The following is a 27677-nucleotide window of genomic DNA, read 5'->3' on the forward strand; positions in this document are numbered from 1 at the left end:
TCCACCAGGGACTGTTCTAAGTGCCCTGTAAATACCCATTAATCTAATCCTTCCCAGAACTCTATAAGGTAGACACCTTTATCCCTGCTGTACAGTTGAGGAAACCAGGGCATCAAGAGGTTAAGAATCTGCCAAAATCTGATGTGACTAATAACTGACCCCATGCAGTCTGGCCCCAGGATCCATGTTCTTAATCACTTCTTTATCCTGCCTCCCTAATGCTTCTTTCAGATCAAACAAGAGAATATACCTGAAAATGCTTTGCAAACCATAAAAAGATACAGTTCTTATTTTATTACTGTTACTATCAGTTTGCCTCCCAGCACGCAGTGACTCTCCTAGTAACTCCACTGATTTCTACACTTCTGGCGGGAGCCATTCCCTTCTGTCATCAATCACTGCTTCATCTTCAGCTGAAGCGGTGCTGCTGACCTCAGACTCTAGGTGCGAAGCAGGTGACATGGGCAAGCCAGTCAGGGCAGGCCGATGTCCCTGGCCACAGTGACTTGTCTAGCGCTAGGCATGAGGCCAAGGATGCTGTTTGTGTAGTATCTTGGAAATGGTCACTTCAATGAGGTCAACCCGATGCTGCTAGAAGTCTCCATCTGTAGCCCAAGAACATGCAGCCAAGAACGATCCTCGTGACTCCCCTGTTTGGACCCCCAATCTAGCCCTTCCTGAAGTCAGATCCATCTCAAGACTTCCAACTACCTGAACTGATAAACCTGTTCACTTAAGATACTTTGAAATGGGTTTTCTGTTTCTTGCAACGAAGAGAATCACCCTGACTCTTTCTAAAACATGTTTTGTTCTATCAAGTTATATTCATTGGCACTTCAGTACATTCTCCTCTCCAAAAATAAAACTTGAGAGACTGAGAAAGTAAATTTTAATTAGGTAGCCTTGACAAATTAAACACTCCTGAAGCTGGAGCTCTTGACAAAAGAACTCCATCTTACAAAGAACATAAGATCCAGTTTTTTTAATGCCTCAGATCAAGTGAACTGGCCTATCATCAAATTTGTTCCATAAAACTTAACTTTTAACCAAAATAGTTAAGCCTACAGTTTTCAGCTCTGTAAGGAAAACATCTGTGATATTTATTTTCTCTCGGTTTTCTCATTTTTCAGTTACCCTTAAATACAAACCACTACAAAAAATTACTAAAATGAAGAATTGGATTAAATTTTTAAAAACATTTTAAACACAAAAAGCAGAAAGTATGTATGGAATTATATAATTTCTTCCTCATAAAGAAGAGGAACTAAATCTTTATTTATTAATTTTGGAAACAAAAGAAACTAGTATGGACTTTTAATCATATTCATTAAACTCCCCATTGCACCAGCTAGCATCCGTTCTCCATAGTTCCTTCAGACCAACTCTCACAAGAGTCTTAGATTTCAGAAGAAAGCACTGTTGGTCCCCAGATCACTGCCTTAAAAGGTGGCAAGCAGCATGCCACATGACGTCAGATGGCTCCTAAGGCAATGTGTAAACATCGTCAGAACTTCACACATTTTCACATCTTCAAATCATTACACGGGTCTAAATAACTGTAACTACAACATTCATGCAAACATCCAATCTGACTTCCTAAAAGATCCCTCGAGCGGAAGAAGGCAATGCAGCCACTATGGCTTCTGATGGTTTACTGAGATGAGTGGACAGTGTTTCCTTTTTATCTGTCTGAGCACAGTCTGGGGGTGGGAGGGACAGTCACTCGCAGCTCAGGTGTCCACCCAAGTGTCATAAACCACGTATAAGTGTATATAAAAATGCTAATTAATGAGTTAAAATGTTGTTAAAAACCAGTTTCACATTCCTTAGAGAAATATAAAAGATAGCTCTCTATTTTCCATGTTCATTACACTTCCCTCCATAACCTCCTATTAAGAAGAAACAAACTTTTACGACCTCAAGTAAGCAAACAGATCAGCATAGCAAAAGAGATAGCTTAATTTGCATTACTACATTCCAAATGTTACTACCCTGTGTGCTGTTCTTTCTGTTGAGGCTTAGTCTTTATTATTATCCTGGCCTAGGACTGGAGGACTGCTTGGCTTGCTCTGACAAGCACTTCAGAGCTCACCAGCCCTATCCAGACACACTGCTTTCCGTCTCTGTTATCACATTGAAACAAGCAGGGCCTTTAAACACATAATCACTTCTATGTACATCATACTACATACTCTTTTATAACTGAAGTAACCATTAGATTACACAGAATAAGTGTTCATCAAATTTATAAAATTAACAAAAATAGCTAACATTTTAGTTTAAAATTGAGGATATGGTAATTCTACTTCCAAATTACACTTTTGGTCTGATTCATAGAAAGCACAATCCTAGAATGGAACTCCAAGTTCATAGGAGTCTCCTGTAAAGTCCACAAGGGTATGAACTGTATCTATCACCATTTTACCCCTGACATACAACAGGCACTCTGTAAACATTTGTTGGATAAATAAACGAATAACTAAAGGCATGAACACTAGAACTAACAGGCTCAGACTACTTCATGACTATGGAGGTTATTACTACTACGCCCCTGTTTTGATGAAGCAAAGCAGGAGTTGGCAAACCTTTACATAAAGGGCCGAATGGTAAATATTTTAGGCATTGTGGGCCATATGGTCACTGCTGCAAACACTCATCTCAGTCTCTTTCACAACTACTCACCTCTGCTGTTGTAGCACAAAAGTGGTCACAGACGATACATCAACAAATGAGCGTGACTGTGTTTGAATAAAACTTTATTTACATAAAAACATCCAAATCCCGTGGGAACCACTTTCTTATAATGAGCACTCTAGTCCCTAAAGGCTGGACATTGCTGAACTTGATAACTTCAGTCAGACATGTTTTATTGGGTCAAAAGTTAGATAGGGCTCTAACACTCATTATCCACACCTCTATCACTCCTTCCTGGGCAACCTGCCACTACTGCTAATCTCCATCATGTTACAAGCCTGGCCCACGCAAGCCTCTGAAGTTATATCCTGAAATCTACAGTACAACTGGTTTCCGGGAATGAAGGCCATGTCTGTACCTATGAATCCATAACCATAACCATAACACAGTCTCCTCAAGAGCAAGCCCATTAATTTTAGTGTTCATGCCTTTTGTTATTCATCTATTTAGCCAACAGATATTTACAGAGTGCCTGTTGTATGTCGGGTATAAAACGGTGACTTTCAATTCTTCACCTTTCATCTAACATCTAATATCAACACCTACTGAATTTTAAGTATGTATTGATTGTCTATTTGATAATAGTCACTGTCTCATTGGAGGGGCTCAGAAAGAGTCATTATGGTAGAGAAGATGGAGAAAATGTGGGCCAGCTGGGAACAAAGAGAAAGGGGACATGGTGAGTCACAGGAAAAGAAACAGGAATCATTACAGGACTGAAAAACCAATCTCTTTCAACTATGTCTCAATTTTCTACCTGCTGCCTAGATTGCTCCTCCGGATCACAGCAAAAGTTGGACAGAGGTCAGACAACCCTGGACTACCTCAATTGTAACCATAAAAAGGATGAAACCTTGGTTTAACCCTCATTTCTGCCACAGGGTGCTCTGGGTGGATGAACCCCAAAATATCACCTGCATCTAAGAGAATGAATAAATGGCTGTATTCACACAATGGAATGCAATGAAAACGTACAATCTGTAACAACATGCAACAATACAGAGGAATCTCTCAAACACATTGTTGAATGAGAAAAGCCAAACACAAAAGGGTACAATCTGCATTACATAATCATATATCACATACTCACATACACACATACACACACACAAAGAAAAACAGACAAAACTAATTTATGCTCCTGAAAGTCAAAAAAGTAGTTACTCACAGAGCAGATAATGTCCAGTATGTAGTGTCTAGAGGAGGCCTGAGGCTGGGACAAAAACGTTCTGTTTCTTGATCTGGGTTCTGGTTACATGAGTGTGCTCAGTTTAGAAACTGCACTGAGCTGTCCACTTACAATATGCATATTTTCTGTATGTATGTTCTATTTCAAAAGAAAATTAAAAAACACATTACCCCATATCTAAGTGGTTCAGGGCCAGAGAGCCAGTTGAAGGCCCCATCCAGGGCCCCATACGCCTTTCCTTCCACCATCCTTCAAAGCCTTCCTGCCTCATGTGGAGCCCCATTCACTCCTCCTCATCTTTTCAAAGCATAACCAGGCAGTGGCCAAAAAGTGAAAAAACAAACTAGATCATTCTGAGATATTTGTAATTCCAGTTCCAGCTTCTTCGGAATATTTCAATGCCTTTCAGAAACTTTACATCTGTCATTAACTTTTTGTTCTAAATCAGAAACGAGAATATAAGAAAACGCCGCTAGCCTAAAGGGCTCACTTAAGTAGACTCCTTTCAAAATCATGCTCTAAATGGATAACTCTAGGTCATAAACTTCTATGAAGAAAAGCTTCAATACTCAGGGACCACTGGAAGAAGATACCATAAATAAAATGTAACTGAGATTAGAATGCAGAATAGCCAACAGCCACCCTGCAAGAACCAGAGCTGTAATGACTGATTGTGTGACTGGCCTTAATGTGTAATATCTAAAACTATAATCACAGTGGAAAACATCTTTAAGATTCTATGTAAAGTTTTAATTCAGGCAGTCAAAATTATGGGGCTGGGAATCATTTTCATTCTATTATTGATTTTAATATACTAACTCAACTTGACATTATCACTCATATTCTTTTCACATTCTCCTATAAGTTCAGGGTCAAAAAAATCAACTAAGACCTTTGATCACATTAGATCACAGATACCAGTCTACTTGGGTTTTTTTGTTGTCTTTTTTTTTTTTTTTTTCTGTATTCCACATTGGAAGGATATTTTGTTTATTTTGGGGTTTCTTTCATTTTTCAATTTTATTAGGTAGAATTGTTAAAATTTGTCTACACATATACAATATATTGCATGTAAATACATATATACAATATATTGCACATATTTTTAAATTTACATATATGTACTATTCTTGGTTTCTAAGAAAGTTTAGAGCTTTAGCTTTTTAAACTTACATATTTATCAAAGGAATAAAGCCAACCACAAAATAAGAATTAATTCAAAAAGATACATACATCTTGCTATTAACAGCAATATTCTTTATAATTGCCAAGATATGGAAGCATCCTATGTGCACATCAATAGATGAATGGATAAAGAAGATGCAGTATATATAAGTAATCGAATACAACTCACCCACAAGAAAGAAGGATATTTTGCCACTTGCAGCCAGCCCTTCATTCTTTTTTTTTTTTTTCACTTCAAAAACCAGAATTTTATAACTGGCATAAACATTTCAACTGCATCAAAAACAACAAAACACCTAAATAAACTTAACCAAGGAGGTTACCTATACTCCGAAAACTGTAAAACATTGTGAAGGAAATTGAAGATGATACAAAGAAATGGAAAGATATCTTGTGCTCCTGGATTGGAAGAATTAATATTGTCAAAATGGCTGTACTACCCAAAGCAATCTACAGATCCAATGCAAACCCTGTCAAAATACTCATGACACTTTTCACAGAACTAGAACAAACAATTCCAAAATTTACATAGAACCGTAAAAGACTCCGAACTGCCAAAGCAATCTGAGACGGGTCTACCTGTGAATGCCGACCAGGAGGAAGCCAAGAATGGTCATCAGATCCCGACCTAACAATAACCATCAGCCACAGTGCGGCAGATGGGCAGATTACCAGGAGTGGAGACAGCTTAGTGATCCTCTCTGGTGTATACAGGGCACATGCATCATGCGAATTCCAATCCTTTATATTCAGATGTCTCTCGTATCAAACAAATTCATATTATAGGTCTGTCTGTTAAAGAAATCACTGTTTAAATGTTTTTACATCTGACCTTATCTATATCATCTACGAAGGGAACAAAAATTCAAAATTACATCTTTTGATAGGAAATTATAACTGTGTTTAATCAAATGATTCTATGTCATAGAGTTTATGAATGTTCTAAAATGCCTCTCAAGGGAGAATATTTCTGTTTTTAGAAACTGCATCCTCAAGAATGTAGGATAAAATGTTATGATGTCTGCAATTTACTTTAACATGTTTTAGCAAAAAAATGTACAAACCTACACACACACACACACACACACACGCAGTAAAATGTAACAACTGTTAAATGTAGGTAGTGGATACACGGGAACTCAGTGCACTTTCTTTAACTCTTTAGTATGTTTGAAAATTTTTATAATAAAATGATGCATAGAAATCTTCACTCACCTTTCAAGTGGATGGCCGTCTTCTTTCTCCTAATCAAAAACAAATGGCTAAACATGCCCAGAGGCACATTTAGGGATGTTCATGCTGCCCTCACCCTGCAAGAATAAGCAAGACAACATGTGATTACTGAGGATTTTTATTAAGTTAATGCTATTTCAGTTGAGAAAATGTTCTTAAGCCTGTAGATGAAAATACTGCTGTAATTTTTTTAAAAAGGAGAAAACTGAAAAAAGAAAAAAATGATTCCATCACATACTGAATGTGGGGAACAACCATTAGCCTCACTCACTCTTAGAACTTCTGCAACAAAGGAATTCCTCAGTAAGTTTCTTTCAATTCACATAAACTTCAGGGCAGTGACAAAGCCCGAAAATTCACTCAAACAAAAACTGGGGCCTCAGGGGCTTGAGCTTGAATATAACTTTGGATTTCTGCGACCACACTTGGAAGGCATCCCCGTACCCTCGTAGAAACACACGAGAACCACTGATCATCCTGGAGTCCCTTTAGGCAAAGCTGGTCAGACCCAATCGACTGCACACTCAGCTACAATACACGCTGTGGGGCAAAGTGGCCCAGCGGCCTGCACGTCACATTCGCGACGCCTCCACCACAGCTTGCATTTTGGCATCACCAATTACGTTTCATCCTCCCGACAGCCCTGAGGTACACAGCATTTCCTGATTCCATTTTCCAGAGGAGGCAGCTAAGTGTCACAGATGATGTATGACAAGAACATTCAACTAGAAAAACACCAGACATAAAACTGCAACTTAGGGCTTCTGGCCCCAGGGCTTATCTCACTGTACAGGCTGTGCCCTCCCTCCCCACCCTGCCCACCACGATGCTCTCCTGAAAACCAAGCTCAAGACCCAACGGCCAAACAACCCATTCACATGTCACTGCTGGTGAGGGGACAAGCACATGCTGCAGTTTATTCCTTGACAGTATATATTAATAATCATTCTTAATAGTACCATTAATACTATAATTATGATTACCAATTACTATAATTACTACTAGTAATTCTACTGCCTTTTAAAACACAATAACACTTAATGTATTTTTGACATTATATATATATATTTCACTCTTCTCCCTTCTTTCTCAAGAGAGCACACTTGGCCAAGGGAAGTAAGACAAGCACATGGCACCCCTGGTAATTTTTATCTCTGCCACAGCAAGAGACAATTACCACTTGCCGTTGAGGATTTTCCATTCATGGTTTTTTTTAAACTTTTATTTATTTATTTATTTTTGTAAGGGGGTACTTAGGTTTATTTATTTTAATTCTTTTTTTTTTAATGGAGATACTGGGGATTGAACCTAGGACCTCAGGCATGCTAAGCGTGCACTCTACCACTGAGCTATAACCTCCCCATCCATTCATTTCTATAAAATGTAAAATACAATAGAATATAATGGCACAGACACTGCTCTGCCAATAAAGATGGAAGCAGCATCAGAGCTCAGGTTGGGGAGAACGTGGTGTTCCAACGTGACAGCCTAAAGTGGCCCTTCATCTGCTGATTACCAAAATTCTGCCTGCAATGCACAAAGGTTTAGAGGCATCGATGTCTACTATGTATAGGTGCTGGTGTCCAGAAGTCCAAGGAAAGCTAGTCAGGGACCCCCTGCACCTGGTTTTTAGTCCTGTCTCCCCTACTCATTAGCTTGATCGAAAGTCAAGAGAAGTTCTCCAAGCAGCTACCTCTCCTGCAGGCTGGAAGGATGTTGCAACTCACATAAAAGACAGGATGGGTCTCGATGCCTTATTAAACAAGAGCACCTGGACCCCAGGAATACAGACCACGTGTTTATGCCAGGAGCTGCACAAAACTAAGGAAAAAGACTCGATGGACCTTAGGAAACATCAACTTCACCCCCAGATTTTGGGGAGGGAAGGATAAGCAAATGAATCAGTAATGTAAGTTGTAAACATTGAAACAGATAGGCATTATGGAGTTGAATGCAATCACTGCAAGAATGTGTAAGCTCAAACTCCTATCCTTCCTTGCCTATTCACTTCCAGCTACACCCTTACATGTAGGGGAAGGGAGTGAGGGGTGGACTCTCCCTTCGTTTTCATTAAAGATGATCTTGGGAGACCATGTGAAGCTGGCAGGGATTTTCATATCACAGTGAGTCCAGGAAGCTCCCAATGGCCCCCACTGTGGAGAATTCTCTGCAAATTCAGGAGTCCCACATTTTTGCAGGTCTAGGTACCAGTGCAATGAAGTCTAGATCCATATATTCCCACCTCTACACCACACATCCCGCTCTGAATGTTACTGAGGTTGCCCTCTTCACTTCCCACCCACCCAGACCGCATGCACATTCCTGTCAGGCAGGTTCAAGCCACTTAGTTACTCACATTAAACCACTGACTTTTCTTCAACCCCATATTGAACGGTAACACATTCAGCATTGACATTAATTTTCGTCAGAATAGATGTCCGCATCCTAACTAAAGACAAATAAGCCTACCAATTTTGTCTGTCTCTAGAAATATTTTATTGTGAAACATATTATATTAAAAAGTACTTAACCATAGTGGCCAGGCTCCAACGTGGCCCCCAGTGATCCCTGCCTCCTGGCACTCAGGCTCTTGTGAAGTCCCCTCCTACACTGAACAGGGCTAGCACATCAAGCCAAGACAATACGGGGGAAATGATGGGATGTGCCTTCAAAGGCTAGGTCTGTCCTGGCAGGGAAACTGGATGCCACATCACAAGGACACCACAGCTGCTCCATAGAGAGGCCCACATGGTGAGGAACCCAGGCCTCTGGCAACAGCCGGTAAGCCTTCTGAGAAGCAGATCCTCTGGGCCAGTCAAGCCTTTAGACAACTGCTACTTCAGCTGACATCTTGACTGTGACCCCAGGAGACCCCCCACCCAGGCTAGAACCATCGAGCTAAGCTGCTCCTGATTCCCAACCCCCACAGAAATTGTGCAAGATAATGAAGGCTTATCAGCGTGTTAGGCTGCTAAATTTTGAGGGAACTTGTTATGCAGTGATAACTAACATGTCATAACATATGTCAAACAATAAACGTCAGCTTAAAGAAGAAAGTGAATCCCGTGTACCTAATACCCAGTTGGTAGTGCTAGGGTCTGTTTTATTTTTGTTTTGTTTTTTAAAAAAAAGACCTGTGTGCCCCTTCCCAATTGCCCACCCCCCATTCCATTCTCCCCTTTATAGATAACCACTAGCCGAATTTTGAGTTAATCATTCCTTTGCTCCTCTCTATGGTTTTACCACATGGGTATTCTCAGTACGTTGCTGTGTTCTACCTGGTTGTAAGCCTAATACAAAGGAAACCAGACTGTATGCATCTTTTAAGACTCACCTCTTAAGATTGTGATTTTGTGATTCATCCCTGTTGACTCATATGACTGCAGTTGACTTTTCACCACCACATAGTTCTCACTATGTGAACTTACCCCCAGTTGACTGCTCTATTCTACTGTTGAGGATCATCTGGGGATTTGGGGGGTTTTGCTATTACAAATAATGCCACCATTTATATTCTAGTGTTAGTCCCCTGGTGCACACAGCAAGAGTTTCTCCAGGGCATGTACCTAAGGGAGGAGAGCTGGGCTGGGGGCTGCACATGTTCAACTCGTCTCAGTAATGCCAAATTGTTTTCCAAAGTAGTTGCGTACTTTTGACTCTTTAGCTGCCAAATAAGAGGCATGCTTGTTTTGCTAATTACCAGCAAAGCTTTCAACCAACAAAAGGGAAAGCTTTTCCTATTTGCAGCATCACCACTGCAAATAAACAGTACTCCAAAGCAGTGACCCAGACAGCTGGAACATATTAGTCATAGGACTTCGGTACAGACTTCAGAATAATGATGCAGACCCAGCTAGCACCACACACTGCCCACGGCATAGAAGTCAAACTGGATTTCTAGACATACGTTAAATTCAGAGACTGTTTTCCTCCTTTGGACTCACATCGAGGTGCCCTCTTATTGCTGTCAACTTGAAGGGGGAAAAAATTAACTCAAATGCAACCCAGCCAAGTTCAATATTAAAGGAGGAGAGTCCAGGCATTTCAATGAAATAGTGTTATTTTTTTTAAATATAGAGCTGGTTGTGTTTGTTATATATTCACCCATAAGATGAGATTGTTATTTACTATATCTAATTTTATATGTCTTAATTCTACAAAAAATACTCAGGTATTCTTTGTACAAAAAGACATCCTTTTTTGATTACTTAATTCAATCTCCTGAGGTGGAGATCATAATTTCTGTGATAATTTAATCTGCATTTCTAGTAAAATCATGGTATCAAACATTTTTGTTGGCACTAAATACAAAAAAATGAGAAATTCTTTCAATTTGGGCAGGAAGGGGAGAAGAAACGTTACTGTAAACTTCAAGGAGGCTCATATTATGTCACTGAAACAATGGCACTAGATGACCAAAATGGGGTTATTTCCACTCAATCTCTTGACAGTTCTCTCTTTATGATCATTTACCCCTGTGCAGCCAGAACTACCGCTGTACCCATTTTACAGATGGTGGAAACTGAGACATAGCAATTAAGTTGTGTACACGGCTGATAAATGGTAGAATGAGGATTTGAACCCAGTTTACTCCAGAATCCATATTCTTAACCATCACTGTAGGCAGCTCTTTGAGTCCCCCACCACCAACCAGAAGGCCCTGCACTGGTGACAATAATAGTAGCTCCCAGTTTCTAAGCATCTACAACGTGCCAAGGACTTGCTAGATGCTCTACTGCATTATTTCTAATCCTCCCCACATCTCTGCCAGGCATGTATTATTTCCATTTTACAGTTGAAGAAATTTAGGCTCTGGGAGTTTAAGTAACTTGGCCAAAATCACATAGGCAATAAATAACAAGGTGAAGACACTACTTGAACCTTGTCGCTGAATCAAAGTTCATACTCCTTCTACAATGGGCTTTCTGGACAAAATAAAACTACATAACTCCAGGGCTTGTGATAGGCAAGTGTTGGCCTTAGTCCTAGACACAGTACCCATGAAGAACACAGGCGCCATATTGAAAGAAAGTGTGCTGGCCTCTTGGTGCCTCTGTGAGAGGCAGACTGAGGCAGAATGGGCACCAACTAGAGCAGGAGGTACAGTGACAACACCAGGGCTCAACACCATCTCCTTACAGGGTTTCACTGGCCAAGTCAAACAGCCTCTCCACACAACCTTCCATCTGCAAAATGGGGCTATCTCTTACTTCAAAGGGTTACTCTGAGGATAAAAGAGACTTACCACATAAAATGGACCTGGAGCAGGGTAAGCATCAGATACACGTTTAACAACTGAAGGATTAAGCGCTCCAGCTATCCAACAGGAAAAAGCAGGGAGCCACTTTGAACCACACCCTGGCTTCCACAAACAAAGCCTCAAATACTCCATAATAGATGACGACAATTTGTAAAAGGCCATCTTTGTGTCATGGTTATTTTTTTTCCACTAGTATTATGATTTTCTCTTTCTGTCCTAAACAGAATAACCTTGCCAACTAGATCAACCCTTTACGATATTAGTAAAAGTTAGATACTTTTACATAAACACTGGAACTGGAATGGACTCAAAGTAAAACATTTGGCTCATTTTTTCCCATTACTAACTTTAGAAAATCTTCAGTACTCATTTCAAATAGCAACCTCTCTTCAAAGTATTTCCAGTCTCCTGGAAGTCATCCCAAATTATCTGGCCAACAAAGAAAAAACTTGATTGAATGACTAGTAAATGACAAATTTTTTTAAATTCCAGCAATATTGAACACATCACTGCTCTGAGAGATAAGGTCCCTCTCTAGTCTCCTTTTGCCATTCCTCAGATTGGGTGTTTAAAGTGCGAAATGTGAACTTAGGCACACATCCCCCAGGTTAGCTACTAGCAATCTCCATGGTAACTGGTCCCCTCTACATTTAGGGGAAGGATGAAGGAGCAGTAGTAACTGCAGCACTATAGGACTGCTCTCCAAAATTAGTCCAATTCCATTTTTTTTTGACCAACTGATGCAATTCATTCTTAAAAGCAAAAGGCTAAATCTTGTGTTTGTTCTAATATTTCATCCAGAGTGAAGGAGAAGACCCACCAAGGGGCAATTTTCCAGAAGGAGGTAGCCAGCAAGGGGCAGAAACAATCTCAGCACAGTATGAAATGTTTGAAGAAAACAATAGAAGAAACCACTGCCAACGTTTTCTAGACCTTCTGCTGAATGTGTTTCCTACATTCTTCTTTAAAACCTTCTCTCAATAACTCAGAGATAAAATGTTGTGATACAGAATCCTATTTAACAGACAAGAAAATTGACTCAGATTAAACAACTTGCCCAAAGTCACGGAATTAGTCAATGGGTATAATACCTGGCTCACATATCACATGGTAGGCACTCAATAAATATCTTTTGAGCATATGATCTTTATTTTGCCTCCATAAAAATAGAAAACACCACTTATATCATAGAGGTTTTGTAAAGGTAAAGTGAGATTACATATGTAAAGTTCCTAGCTCAGTGCCTTGGCCTTGGAACATACTGTGTTACATGGGCAACAATGCTGACATAAAAAACTAGGCACAATAACCACATGGAATAGTGCTATTGTAATGATAGTGGGCAAAACAAACATAATAATGGACAGAAGATATACGTAACAGGCAGAAGAACAGCAAATAAGCACATGAAAAGATGTTCAACATCATTATTCCTTAAAGAAATAAATACAAACTAAAATCACAATGAGATACCACTACATTCCTATCAGAATGGCTAAATTTTAAAAACTGGCAATATAAAATGCTGGTAGAGATGCAAATCCACTAGGATTCTCACACATTGGTTGTATGATGGGTAAACAAACAGTGATACACCCAAACAGTGGAGTACTACTTAGTAACAAAAAGGGACAAATTATTGATACACACAAGAACATAGATGAATCTCAAATGCATTATGTAAATGAAAGAAGCTAATCTCAAAGGGATATATTCCATATAACCCAATTTATATGATTTTATAGAAAAAGCAAAACTACAGTGACAGAGACCAAATCCGTGTTGCCAGGTGTCGGGGGGAGGGGAGACAGATTAGTCTACATGCTGTTTATATGCCTGGGTTAAAACTCATTGAACTGCATGCTTCAAGAAAGTGAATTTTAATGTTGGTAATTTCTTCAATTATCAAAGAATAAAAATTTTAAATCACAGAAAGAACTGGAGGTCTTGGTGAATGGGTATTTGACATTCGGTTTGCAGAGAAAGGGTGACGTGAAGGTCAAATAGCTATGAAGTTCTTTGCCAAGGGGACAATAATGGTACAGGAGACCGTGAAGAGTCAGTGTGTGAGAAGTCAACACAGGGCTCTGAGAGGGACAGACGACCAAGAACTTTGATTTCTAGCCTGATTTCGCCAAAGGATGACTGTGTGAAATTACACAAGCCATATCACTTCCCTGAGCCTTATTCACCTCATTCTAACATAAGACAGTGAGGCAAATGATCTTGAAGGTCCTTTCCCACCACAAACATTGTAAAGTCAATTTGTTTTAAAGCACTGAGTATGGGAAGACAGAGAACAATAAGCAGAAATACCCAGACATGGAAAAACTGCTATGTACTCACACAAACACCATCAGGGAACAAAATAATGTGAAAACCACTGATGTGTGTAGATGGTGGAGTGATGGTAGTAGAAGTAGCCAGGAGCTGGGAAAAGACAGGAAGAGATTCAGAACACCATTTCTTGCATAACAGAAGTCAAAAGAAGAGAGTTTTCATGGGAGCAGGGGCCAGAGGGGCTAGAATAACTCAATGATCAAATGCTGAAAAAGTCAGGAAGAGTGAAGACTGATTTAAAAAAAAAAAAAACAACTATATAAATTTTTCAGAGATCAATAGAGTAAGTGACTGCTCCCCCCCAACCGCCCCCACCAAAAAAGTAACAAAAAGACTACCATCCAAAACTTGCATTGCTGTCTGAGCATTTCTTGGTTGTGTCTTAATTGTTTTGCCCTTACATTTTCAGTCTCACTCTACCTGCATGTTTGCTGTTAGGAGCCCAGGATTTAAGGAAACATGTCAGCTTTGTTTCCCTGGAACAGCCCACCTCAGAGGCTGCAATTTATAAACTTTAGAAATTCCTGGAAATTAACAATATGACTGTTGAGTGCTGGTGAGAAATTTTCTTGTCCTGCCTAAGCTTATGCAAATACTCCAGAATTCCAGAACAGAAAAAAAAAAAATTCATTTTTAAAGGATTTAACAGAATGTAAAGAGTACAATTTAAGAAGGACCAAGATTTTATGGTTGTCACTTTACTAGTTTGGGAGGCAAGAAAATTGCTTGAAGTCCATAATATTCCCAAACTGGCCAACTGAAATGTGGCAAATGCTTCATCTCTGTCCAGAGCTGACCTCAGAACACCACCTAATGGGCCTCAGCTACTTCAGCCAAATGAACCCAGTGACACTACCATTCTAAGCACTTAACCAGAACTGAAGGAAGATTAGAGAAATCAACAGTTTAAATAAAAGTATACCCAAAGCAGGGGTTGAGTACAGCTCAGTGGTAGAGCACATGCTTAGCATGTATGAGGTCCTGGGTTCAATCCCCAGTATCTCCATTAAAAAAAACTATACCTGTAAGCAAAGTTAATGCACAGAAAACTTCCAACACCATACCTCCTGCCAGTCTTCCTTTTTGATAGTTATATGTGAAAACATCAATCCAATATAACCTGGTTCTGCCGCTTATTAAAAAGGAGAACAGACGACTTCAGCTCAAAGTCTGGTCTCTTCTGCCACTAACAACTCACTAACTTTGGGCAAATTTCTTCACTCCTTTGTCTCCCTTTCCTCTGTCTACAAAATGGGGACAGTCACAAACTCCCATCCAGCACGAAGGCTACCAACACCTCACACTGGATGAGATCATGTCTGTGGAAGCACTTAAGGAGAATACAAATAAAAAGACAAATTTGAGGTGTCATCACTGCTACTCTGTATGGGGTGGAGGGGTGGGTGAATATATTTCAAACACACACAATCACATCCCAACTGCCTCTTTCAAGTGAACCATATGCTTCTCTTCTACCACAGCTGGGCTCTTGAGCAGATGCTGGGATGAATACAGACAGAAAGGTGGGGAGGAAGAATGCTTCTGTTACCCAGTTTCAGTCCTCCTGGTTTCGGGAAGATAAAAAAGTAATTTCTTACCCATTTATATTCTACTAATCTTTTTTGAGAGCCTCCTATGTGTCAGACACCATGTGAGGCACTAAGAAGGAGATTTTTTAAAAAAAAAACAAACCGGCTGTGCTTTCAAGCGTACTCACTCTGAGAACAGCTAAGTGGTCAATTGCAACCCAGTGTGCTTGGTGGGTTAACCAAGGCAGGCTTGGGGGAACTCCCAACCCAGACTGCCAGCTGGGTTAGGAAAGGGGTGCTCCTTGCAGATGAGGGGATGCTTGAGTTGAGTCTTGAAAAGTGAGAAAAACTAGATGAGCCAAGCAGGAGAAAGGCATTGCAAGTGGGCAGAAGGCATGGAAGGAAAGACCAGCTGGGGACGGGAAAGAGTAGATGAGAGGGATGACAAGGGACAATGATGGAGACTCATGTTCAGCCGGTGCTCAGGCTTCTCTGAGGTGCAACAGAACCACGGGCCCAGTTAAGCGGGGACTCACATGGTCACCTTTGCAGTTTATAGAGAGAGGACTGTGACAGCAGTTGGGAGAATGGAGTGAAGACAGGGCGGAAAGTGGATAACTGTATGTACAGAAATCCAGGCAGGAAGTGATGAGGGCTTGGGAATAAGGATGAAAGCAAGAGAGATGAGAAAGAGGTAAGACGACCCTGCACTGGTGGCTGGAAGGGCACAAGGGAAAAAGAGAAGGAACTGTGGATGACTCCCTGATTCCGTCTTGACGACTGAGAAGAGGCTAGTCTTTTCACGAGATACGAGAAGTGCAGGTCCAGCCGGCAAGCTGGGATCACTTTGTACTGTGTCACTTTGTCCAAGACTTCAAATATGTGAGATCACTCTATACATTTGTGACCAAAAAGTCACACTTCTCATCATTTAGTTGCCTATTTCAAATTCCCACAGTCAAGATGACTTCTTAAAACACAGTGGAATGTCTGGGCAAGAACTCAATTCCATGCTCTTAACTTTAGTAGCCAAAGTGAGAACAGCCCTCACATCAGAACTGAAGCTCAGAGAGGTTAAGTGGCTTACCTGAGGCCACACAGCCAGAAAAGGGGGGAACTAAACTTTAATCCAAGATGGTATTATCCTTCCAGAAGGTCAGCTTTTCATCTAGTATGCTATACTGCTCCATTGAGGGCCTAGTACTAGTAGTTTTATGTAGTAAGAGCTCTGTGGTCTTGTTCTTTGGCTATTTGATTTTTCTCCTCCTACTCCCTTCTGATAACAGAGTCCAGGCTACTCTGAACTACCTAGTTCCAATCCCTAGAAACATTGTTCCCACTGCCGAGCTCTGGCTCAACTGTCCTGTCAGCCTAGGAAGCCTGGCCTCCATCTCTGCTTCTTGAAGTTCATTCCAACAGCTACTTCTGATAACCAGCCACTCTGGCTCTACAAATACAGGGAGAATGTTCTGGTTTCTATAGGGACTATTTCTGAACTCATCTGCCCTACCCTACACCATGGCACCAAGAGTTCTTCCAGGGCAGTCCTTATTTCACTGACATTTGTATCACTGGCTGAACCTAACATGATTCTTCTCCCTCCTCAATCACTTGCTAGCCTATCCCTGACAGCGTTACCTCTGGGAGGAAGGGAGGGGAAGGCCCTGGAGGATGCACAGTGTTTATTTGGAGGCTGCCACTCACCCAGCACTGTCCCACGCACCAGACAGCAAGGTCCCTGCACTCACAGTCCACTGGAGACAGGATGTTTGTTTAAAAAATAATAATAATAACATATATACATCAAAACACATCAAACACATAAAACATTTGATAAAATTGAGGGCCGGGTATATATATTCATTATATTATTCTCTATATTTTCTAAATGTTTAAAATATTCCAATAAAAACATTTAAAATGAAAATAAAAAATGTAAAGCCTCTACTCCCTGGGGGAGGAATTGGCTAGTCAGACTGACTCCTCTACAAAGGTTTTAGACAGAGAAAATTTTACTGTAATCTATTTTGTTTTTAACCCTATATCCCATAGTGGAAAAAGCAATCAAGGGACAAGACAGAAATGCGCAAATTTAGACGATATGAATTCAATCCAACAATAAAATGAGGTTTTCAGTCAGTCTAGACTTTCCTCATTTCTACCTCCATATCCTCTGGAATGGTAAACGATTTAAAAAAACCCAGAAAAATAGAATCACTTTCTAGTATATTTTGGCCTCAGGAGAGGAGCCCCAGCAATAACCACTACCACTTCCTCCACACTGCAGTGCGCCGGAGATTTACAGACACGACCCCATAACAGGCGTGTAAGATGAGCGTCATAGTGCCCATTTTACAGATGAGGAAATTAAGACTCGATTAACGTAAGTACAAAGATCGCACTGGCAGACCAGGCCATCTCTGCCCAAACCCATCTCTACCAAGGATCAAAAGCCTTGGTTTCATTTTCACTACACCATGTTGTATGTGTCCCAATATCTGACACTCTGTCCCTCATTTTTCATAAACTTCTGGGCTCCATAAATGAGTGAATCTTATTTAAAAAAAAAATCTCCACCAGGCAGTTCAGTAAATTAAAAAAAAAATCCAAGAAACTACAATCTAGATGTATACAGTATCAGAAATAGTACCTCCAAATGTTAACTCAAAGCAATAAAGGAAATTGAGTGGTAAACTAACCATACAATCCTCTACAGTCATAAAAGAAACACTGCATGACTATTTTAGATTAAACCACCATAACATTTGAAGTGAATCTTAAAGATGCAATTGGCAACAAACCTATGAGAGAAAAAGAAATGAATTCTTAAAATCAATTTCTGATACTATTTATCTTTAAACATTTGTTACTGGAGAGTGTACAAAACTTGGCCCCTACATGTAGACAGAGGAACAAGACAAACTAGAGGGAAAAGGAAATGAAAGAACGGGGCTCCAAGACAGCCTTCAATGCCAGAGGGTCAGAAGTCAACATCAGAAGCCCCTTGAGCCCGCGCAGAACCACCACCACGACTTACCAAGGGCCACAGCACAACAGAGTCTGCAGCTCAGAACCGGCACTCCCATTCAGCCACCAAATGCATCATGAAAAACAGACTTCAACTCTCAACTGGCAACTGTTTGCCTAGATAACTGATGCAGGGCCAGGTTAGTTTGCTACACCCAAAACTGTAATGGTACAAAAAGACCCCGATTACCTTTTTTCCCAGAGATGCATCTCTAATTATACCTTGCATTTTGAATCCAAGCAATATTAGAGACAGTATTACAGTTGTTCTTTAAAGTAGAATATTTGACAGCTGGCCAAAAGTGACTCACCAAATATCTAAATTATATGACTGAGTATCAGACATGTATGTTACTTTGTTCCAGAGGTCCCCTACTGAAATCAAAGACTTTTTAAAATCTGCTCCACAACTCTACAAATCTATACACGTACCTATCAGTAAAAAGACCAAAAAAGACGCCAAAAATTGATTAAACAAAGAAGGATCATACAGAAAGAAAACAGACTTTTAATATAAAACTGCAGTCCGCAATGCTGGCAGTAAGCTCACAGACAGGCCGCCCTCTTCAGGAATGTCAGGTGCCTTTAGACAACGTGGGCCACGTAAGCAAACCAACTTGACTGGTGTTATTTAAACCGTGGTTAATCATATCTGATTCTTAGCTAGCCTGTCAAGTTACAAAACATTTCATTTCCCTTACCACAAAACAGGAAGCTAACCTCAATTTCCCACATCTCCACACAGAAGTGCCCAAGACATCACTGCAGGATGGCCGTGCGTCACTACGCCAGGGGACCACCGAACGGTGTCAGGGGAGTTTGCTGCGCTACATTCTCCAGCAGGCATCCCCTACCAGATACACTTGGAAAAATACACGAGTTTAATCAAGAGTGCTTGCTGGGTGTACACAGTCCGCAGCCCAGATCCTCAACTCCCTTCCCAAACGGTGAGCCAGGCTTACAGAACAGCAAACTGCCTAAATAAATCATGTCTGTGGACCCAGAAAGGGTTCAGATGAGAATTTTACCAGCTAAGGCTGAGTTGAGAAACCAATGCTATTTTCAAATTTTCCCTCTTGAGGTACTGATGGGCAAGAGCTACCAGAGCAAAAGACATGAAAACACCAGGCTGTTTTCCAAGAACCCTGACAGGCCTCACTCAAGGCTGCTGCCAAGTTCACTGGTGAGACTGCTCAGAAGTATTATGAAACTGCTCTCTTGACCTCAGGCAAATACTGAGGCTCTCAGTTAAACACTCTTCAAAGTGCTTGGGTGTTTTCATGTCTGTGAGACAGGCATTGACCATACTTGGACATGGCAGTGCTCTAATAAAACTGATCACAAGAAAGCACGTATTTTTCATTATTTTTTTAAAAGTCTATTTAAAGATGTTTAACTCGAATAAGCTCATAGCAGCATTAGTCACAATAACTAAAAGGTAGAAGCAAACTAAACGCCCACCAACAGATAAACAAATAAATAAAATGTGGGATATACATACAATGGAATATTATTAAGCCTTAAAAGGAAATTCTGATACATGCTACAATATAGATAAACCTTGAAAACACTATGCTAAGTGAAATAAACCACACACAAGGACAAACACAGTATGATTCCACTTATATGAGGTAACTAGAGGAGTCAAAGTCATAGACAAAGAAAGTGGAATGGTGGTAGCCAGGGACTGGAGGGAGGAAGGGGTGGGGAGCGATTATTTATTGGGTACAAAGTTTCAGCTTGGGATGGTGAAAAAATTCTGGAGATGGATGGTGGTGACGGTTTCACATCAATGTGAATATACCTAATGCCACTGAACTGTACACTCAAAAAAGGTTAAAGTGGTAAATTTCATGTTATGTATATTTTACTGTAGTTAAAACAAAACAAATAAAAGATGTCGTTGTTAAAAGCAAATTAAAGATTTGGAACATTCTCAGTCATGTCTTGGAAATATTATATTTTACACCTATACAAATTTCATATATATATACATACACACACACACACACACACACATACATACATACATATACGTATATATTTCTATATTTATTTAAGGATCCACTGAAACTATTTTCAGTTTCCAGACTCGGTCAAAATCCAACCTTTGGTTTCAATGTGGAACCTTGTGTGATCAGTGATTGCATCACCATGTGGATTATACCACATCAGCAAAGTGAACAAAGCCCATCTTTCAAACAGTTTCTGTTAATATCCGAAGATTCGCATCCCAATGTTGGTGAGCATTCCAGATGTACTTCAGAATAAAACTCTCCTCCACCCAAAGGCAAACTACGCTACACCCAAGGGATTTTGTACTGTCCTTATATGAGGTGTTCAAAGATGGGATGGGATGACTGGTTATTACATATTTGAAAAGGCTGCTTGAATAAAAGAAAATTCTAACACTGTACTTTGCAGATAACGGCGTCGACAGAACATGCTTACTAACTATATCAAAGAGCAGGCTTACAGGCAACCAAGGGCTTCTTGCAGGGAAAGCAGTCGATTGTGAGGAACTGAGGTGCCTGGATGGAGCAAACATTTTTCACATATTACCTCTGTAAAGATTCTTTTGTCATTCTTCCCCAGGGGAGATGCTGAAACTGGTGTGCAGGCAGTGAAAGCCAAGATGCAGATGGAGATTTGAAAAACAGCTTTGTTATCTTGAAAGCCAATTATGCTGCTCCACTGCCACACTTCCAGAGCCCAGGCTTAAGGACCAGCTTTTCTCTCAGCTGGTTGTGTGAAGCAGCAATTGCATGTAAAAACTAACAGGAAAAGAATCTGTGGAAGGGCAACGATCTTACTACTGCTTTTGAGATTATCCAGATACATTCTCCGTCAAGCACCACACAAAGCAGCATCGTCACCAAGGAAATCTTGAGGTCCCAAGAGTTAAAGAGAAGTTAGGTACTTCACAAAAGTTTAGCAAGTCGGAGACAAACTACCAGTTACAGTGTCTTATCTTGACAGCTAGCCAAAATAATAATAGTAATTCAAAAACCAAAATAAATAAATACATTAAGCCTTGTTTCACCTCAGCTGAAAGTCAACATGCCCCCAGTATCACAAATGTTCACTACACTGACCACACCTGCTAAGAAATTAAGTTTCTGTACCATAATGCCAAACCTTACTATAATTGTAATAACAACATTATAATAACTTCTATAAATCTTCAAATTTATGGTTGTATCCTGAAGTCAATCCTAGAACAGTGAAATTTAGCTATTCCTAAATACTCCCATCTTTCAGCATTTGGACAACATGTGTATTCACTGTATACCCAATATTTGTAGAGAAAGACTGGAGAGATATACAGCAGAACAATAGTGGTTATCTCTGGGTGACAGGATTATAAAGGATATTCTTTTTGCTTATTATATATTTTCTAAATGGAGGAAGAGAAGGGGAGTAGAGAAAGGAAGGAAAAACGATAAAAGAGAAAGAGGAGGAGGAGAAGGTAGGAAAAGAAGTTGTTCTAAAGAAGAAGCCAAACTTAGGTTACAAGGCAAATGCCAGGTGGCCTTGGAGAGTCGCACAGGCTGTGCACTGCCTGCCCCCAGGAGGAGCCCCTCACATAGACGCTGATGTCAGCAGTGCCCCTGGCAATCCTATCCCCCTCTACATCCAGCTCAAATCTCCCCTCCCCACTGAATACCCTCCTGAACGTTTTAGCTAAAATTCTTCAAGTCCCAGGCACTAGTACACACAGCATTTGACCACAGTGTGTTGTCCTCAAGCCCATCTCCCCACTGGTCTCTCTAGAGGTGCAAAGCCCCTCATCGCCTTCCTCTGTGGAGCCCCAGAGCTAACACAGCTGGCATCCAGCAAAAGCTCATGAAGTTTGGCTAAGAACACAGCCCTTTCACACTTGCCAAACACCGCCAATGCCAATTCTACTTTGTCTCAATGCTGTGACAGGCAGCCACACCACCACAGGGGTTAATTTCTTCTTCCTCAAGAAATCTGCTCCCCTTTGGCCTTTGAAAGAATTAACCTCTATTGCAGCTCTGTGGGGTCACCGATTAGAAATGCACGCTAGTTTTTACTGCCCATCTGCTTGGAAGAGCTGTCCCTACGGTGATGGGGGGTGGGCCCTGGCTGCTGTCTAGTGGAAAAGATGCCCATCGGGGAGCCAAGACACACAGAATCCAGCCCAGGAATCACCAGGCTCCAAGAAAGGATTTAAACTAGAAGATTTCTAAGAATGAAACACTACTCCACATGGCTACAAACACCACAGAAGGCAGCAAGCCAGGGGCCCAGTCAGAACAACAGGAGGCCCATGAGAGGACAGCGGATGACAAGAAGCAATTCCAGGTGAGCTGGTGACAAGGCCTGCGACAACTGGAGCACTGAGAGCAGAGCCAGAATGTAGGACAGGTACACCCCTCCCCTCCCTTTCACACAGAGCCTCGCACTGCCGGCAAGAAACAAGGCTGCAAAGAAGACAGCTTAACAGTGAGCACGATCAGGAAGACATCCCAGTGACTGGCTTCGAGCTCGCTCAAAAACCTGTGATTTCAGGTCAGAGGTGTTGCTGGTAACAGGTATAGAGAGACCCGTTTGATTGGACTTCCCAGGTAGTCGAACTTGCCTGTTAAGGAGTCATTCTTTTTAAAGTCCTATGGTATTTATAAAAAAAATGTTTATGAGAAAGTTAATATGCCTTGACTGTTTCCCTAACAGACTATATACTAGCTGAGGGTAGGAACCGTATCTGCCTAGTTCGTCCCTGTGTCACCAGTGCCCAGCAGGGCGCCTGGGTGACAGGAGGCGCCCAACTAGCATTTTCTGAATAGTTTATTGCTTACAAAAGCAGTATATCACTTTGTGCACATAATCATGTTTTTGGAGCAGCTTTCTATGATTACTCTTCTAGATACTATTTTTAAGGGCAGCCAAGTCTTCCATTATTGGGATATATATCATTTGTTAACCAATCCCCAACTGTTGAATATTTAGGCTTTTAACTTTTCACTAGGATCAATTATTTTGTAAAATAAACTCCTAGAGATAGAACGGCTGGATCAAATAGTAGGTAAGTATCAATGCCCTCCCTCCATACCTGCATTTTGGAGGACAACTGTCACGAACTTCACCGTTTAGGTAAACTACTGTGGACTTCTCAAGCAAAGGAATCTCCTAAAACAGGTGCCTTTGACATCAACAGCCAAAGCTCTAGACTGTCCTTTGAAGACCTATTTGTTGTGCCCATCGGAGCGGGAAATCCGAGAAGCAGCATCTGCTCAAGTGGTCTTCTGCTCTCCTCCCGAGGCTCCACCCGCTCCTCTTGCTCAGTGGAGGACAGAACCTCCTGGAGCATCACACGCTTTCCTCCACTGAGTTAATTCCATGATGCCAACTATATCATTTAACTTCTCGTTCTCCTCAGAGGAATGACTGAACCTGTCCCACCACAAGACACAGAAATGTCAAGTCTCGGGTAACCGCACTGAGGCTCTCGGCCCATGTCTGCCTCTCTGCTTTGGGCAAGTCACTTCTCATTAGTTCCTCTAAAAAGAGGAGCGACGGCAATAAGGAAAGACCCTCAATGGCACAGTTCTATCTTCTCATCCACTTGCATAAAAACAGACCTTTCAGAGCTCTTACTGGTGGGTTTAGCGAAAGCTTTAGGCAGTCTCCCCAGAAAAATGCACATACCCAAAACGATAAACTGAATTTCAGTGGCTTCGTGAAACCCACCCGTAGATCCCAATAAGAAACCCCGGGCCACTGATCGGGCTTTCACACAAATGGCCAAAAGGAGGCCTGAGACATTCCTGGGAGTGTTCAACCATTCCGCCTCTGTTTCTAAAATCAAAGGGAGGGAGGGGAAAGCCGGCCATGTTCAGAGCCCTATGGAAACTTGGAACTCGGCCCAGCACAACTGCTGCTAACTCTGCAGGGCCTTTCAAAGTAACTCAGGTGTCACTACACAAACAGTGGGGGGTACAGCAAATGTCAAAGTACTGACCTCGTGGATGGGTGCAGAGCCGTTACACGGTGAGGTAGCAGGACCCCTGGCATGCCTCACATTTGTGGACTTGATTGTCATGGTCACCCCATCACCAAGGAAACTCCCTGCACATGGAGACTTGGCTTTGTTCACACCTATATCCTCAGCCTCGTCCAAGTCAAAGCTGCTGGTCCCAGTGAGCCTGAAGGCCTATGCTGGACACTGAGGCCACCCACGAAGACTTCCACAGAGAGCAACGACATACATGGAACATTCTGTGCACCTGGGATCTCAGGATGGGGAGACTGAACTAACAGCTAGGGGAACAGGGACAGGCTGTGGGGTAAGATCAGTCAGAAACACAATGGACCAGGTGACAGGCCACATGGTAAAAAATGTCAACAACACATGGCCACAAAGCTGGGGACAGATGGACATGCCCAGAGCACTAGCTCAGAGTGTCATTCATGGTCCATCTAGTCAAGTGAATGGTCAACATGCCAGCCAGGGAGAGACAGGAAACTGACACTCTCCCCCCATATGGGGAGGTCTCTGCTGCCACCTCCCAAGTCCAACTCCACAGCTGGGGAAAGCTGCCCTACGTTGCCACCAGCACATGCCAAGGGCTTTCAGATGACAATACCGCGATGATGCAGTGGTCATTATTCCCATTTCACATGAGAGAAAGCCAGTGCCGCAAAAGGACAGTCACATCTGTCTCTACCTGCTCTGTCTCGGTCTCAGATGACCAGAGCAGCCTGGCTCTGGTGGAAGGCCGAGGATTCCCCCGTAGGGGGTGTTTCTTTCTTGAACCCCTTTTGGTCTCAGCATGCCAGGCCTGTGGGCTCTCCCCTCCTCCACCCAGCCCAGCCCGCCTGTCCTCACACACCTCCCTCTTCCTCTTGGTTTCCTCAAGGGCAATAAAGGCCTCCTTCCTCTTGGTCTCAAGGCATATCGGCACCACCACCCTCTTTCAGATTTCTGCCCAAACCATTAGACTGTGTTTGTCAGGAGGCTCAAAGCAACTCCTTGCCACCAGCTGCTGCTTCTCTCCCCTTTTTGGTATCTTTGGCCCTGTTACTGCCCCCAAAGCTGGGAGAAGGGGTCCCTTCTCCTTAAGGGATATTTTCTTGTGTTCTGTTCTCCATCTGTCTGCCCCCAGCACTTTTTCCTTCCATCCCCAGCCTTCACTTGACCTGTCACTCTTGGGAGCTCCATTCCTAACTTATTATGCCCCTCATGGCTTAGCTGAAGAGCCCCCACTCCACCCCATAACCTAAGATTAACCACAATACCCCTTACAATTTGTCCTTATATAACATTGGTTATAACCACCTTGGTGGATTCACACAGAACCTGTGAGAAACCTTTAAAAGGCTGAACATCCCACATTTTACACCTTTAATAGAGACAGACTGCCAGGAGGGGCACCAATCACAACCTGGAAAACATGACAGTGAAGAATCAACCACTCACTACTGCCTCCATAAAGCGGTTTGGACACGCAACTGATAGGACTGGGGAACACGGTTCTGAAATAAGATTTTTTTTTATTACCAAGGTAAGAAGTGACTGCTGAAATGGAGTTCAGGAGCCACTCTTTTCAGGTGTCCCCCAGTCACAGGACCCACGGGTGTGGGGACTAGATGACTAAGGGTCAGCTAATCCAAACTCTCCACTTACAGATACGGAAGCAGAGGCCCAAGCTTGCCAAGGTCATGGTGCTGGCACGTATGCTTTAGCTTGTGTGCTGTTTGTAAGGATATTAAGGAAGGAAGAGGGGAGAGAGAAGGGGAGGACAAGGAAAGCGAGAAATGCAAACCACTGAAAACTAAATTCAAAGTGGAATTTAGCACTTCACCAAAAACTGAGGGCAAATAAAACAAAGCTTTGTTTTGAATAAAGAATCTTTCTTTTAAAAGCTGATTTACCTTAAAGAGAGAACGGCAGTAACCTTCTGCAGGTTTTACAGTCCTAGGAAATAGCTAAAAGTTAGCCACAGTTGTTAGAGACAAAATGGACTAGCACAGGCTCCCTCTGATTCCTAAGTTTTGTGGGGTTTTTTATTTAATTGAAGTATAGTTGATTTACAATGTTGTGTTAGTTTTGGGTGTACAGCAAAGTGATTAATTATACATATACACACTACATTCTTTTTCAGGTTCCTTTCCATTACAGGTTATTACAAGATGTTTATTTCAGGTTCCCTGTGCTATGTCATAGGTCCTTGCTGTTTATCTGTCCTAAGCGGTTCTGAAGGGCTGTTCCAGCTCCCAGTTCCCTTCAAGGGCTGACCACTTCCAGCATATATCTGCCCAGAATCCCATCTGCCATCAAAACTATCTCACTCAGAATGGAAATCCCAAAAGACGCAAAGAAAGGAAACAAAACCAAAACACACCATTCCAGCTCCATCTACTATATCCCTATGGTTGTCAGTTACCCAGGGAGCCTGGAGCAGGCGCCCTCCTCTGACCAGCCCTCCTGCCCTGCCCCCAGGGGCTTGGTGTCCAGCTGCTGTACTGTACCCACTACTTGGTGATAGCATTTATCTGTGGACATGTCTGTTTCTCTGACTAACCCCTAGGGAATCTAGACTGTATCTCACTCACCTCTGTATCTCAAAGCGTAACAGAGGTCTAGCCCATGGCAGACCTCAATACGTGTTCACCACTGCTGTAAACTCCAGGTTGAGAACGTCTGGCATATATGAACAGGCCTTCCTGGCCTCCGGAGCCTTCCCCCGGCCCTCTCCCATCCTCTCTCCCCTACCACATCCCCTTACCAAGCAAACAAACAAATTCTGGCTGCTGGGGTCACAGGAGAGCCCCAACAACTAGCACAGGGAAAAATCTGGACCAACATTTCTTCCCAAATACGATTTATTTGTATGTTCTCTTGAGTTAATCCTAAATCCTGATTTCCTGCAACAGCTTTCAATTTTAAAATTTTCTAATTCCTCAGTTTTACGTGTGACATGGCTCAGACGGGGTAAATGCAGTCTCAATTGTAAAACAGAAAACTTTGGCTGTAATAACAGTGGTTCACACTTGGTGAGGACTTCCTGTGCACTAAGCTTGGACACACAGTGGCTATTTTACCTCTCAGCAGCTGGAGACAGGTACACAGCCCTTTTTCTTTTCTCTTTGTTTTCAAGTACCTTTCTACAAACAGACGGTTTTCTACTACAGTTAACCCAGTCAAATAGGATTATCTTCTGCCTCTCTACTGTCAGTCTGTGTATCTTCATAC

The 27677-nt window shown here is 41.8% G+C and overlaps 1 protein-coding gene across 8 annotated transcripts in view; it reads right to left on the reverse strand.

The window, feature by feature from the left end:
• SGMS1 (sphingomyelin synthase 1) overlaps window positions 1-27677 on the reverse strand; it is a 264875-nt gene that overhangs the window by 228261 nt on the left and 8937 nt on the right. For all 8 annotated transcript variants that reach the window (XM_031461322.2, XM_031461324.2, XM_031461328.2 and 5 more), the window contains exon 2: window positions 6284-6378. The gene's annotated coding sequence lies outside the window, so the exon portion shown is untranslated. The remainder of the gene's footprint in view (window positions 1-6283; window positions 6379-27677) is intronic.

Source organism: Camelus dromedarius, chromosome 8, assembly GCF_036321535.1.
Source record: "Camelus dromedarius isolate mCamDro1 chromosome 8, mCamDro1.pat, whole genome shotgun sequence".
NCBI classification, from domain to species: Eukaryota; Metazoa; Chordata; class Mammalia; order Artiodactyla; family Camelidae; genus Camelus; species Camelus dromedarius.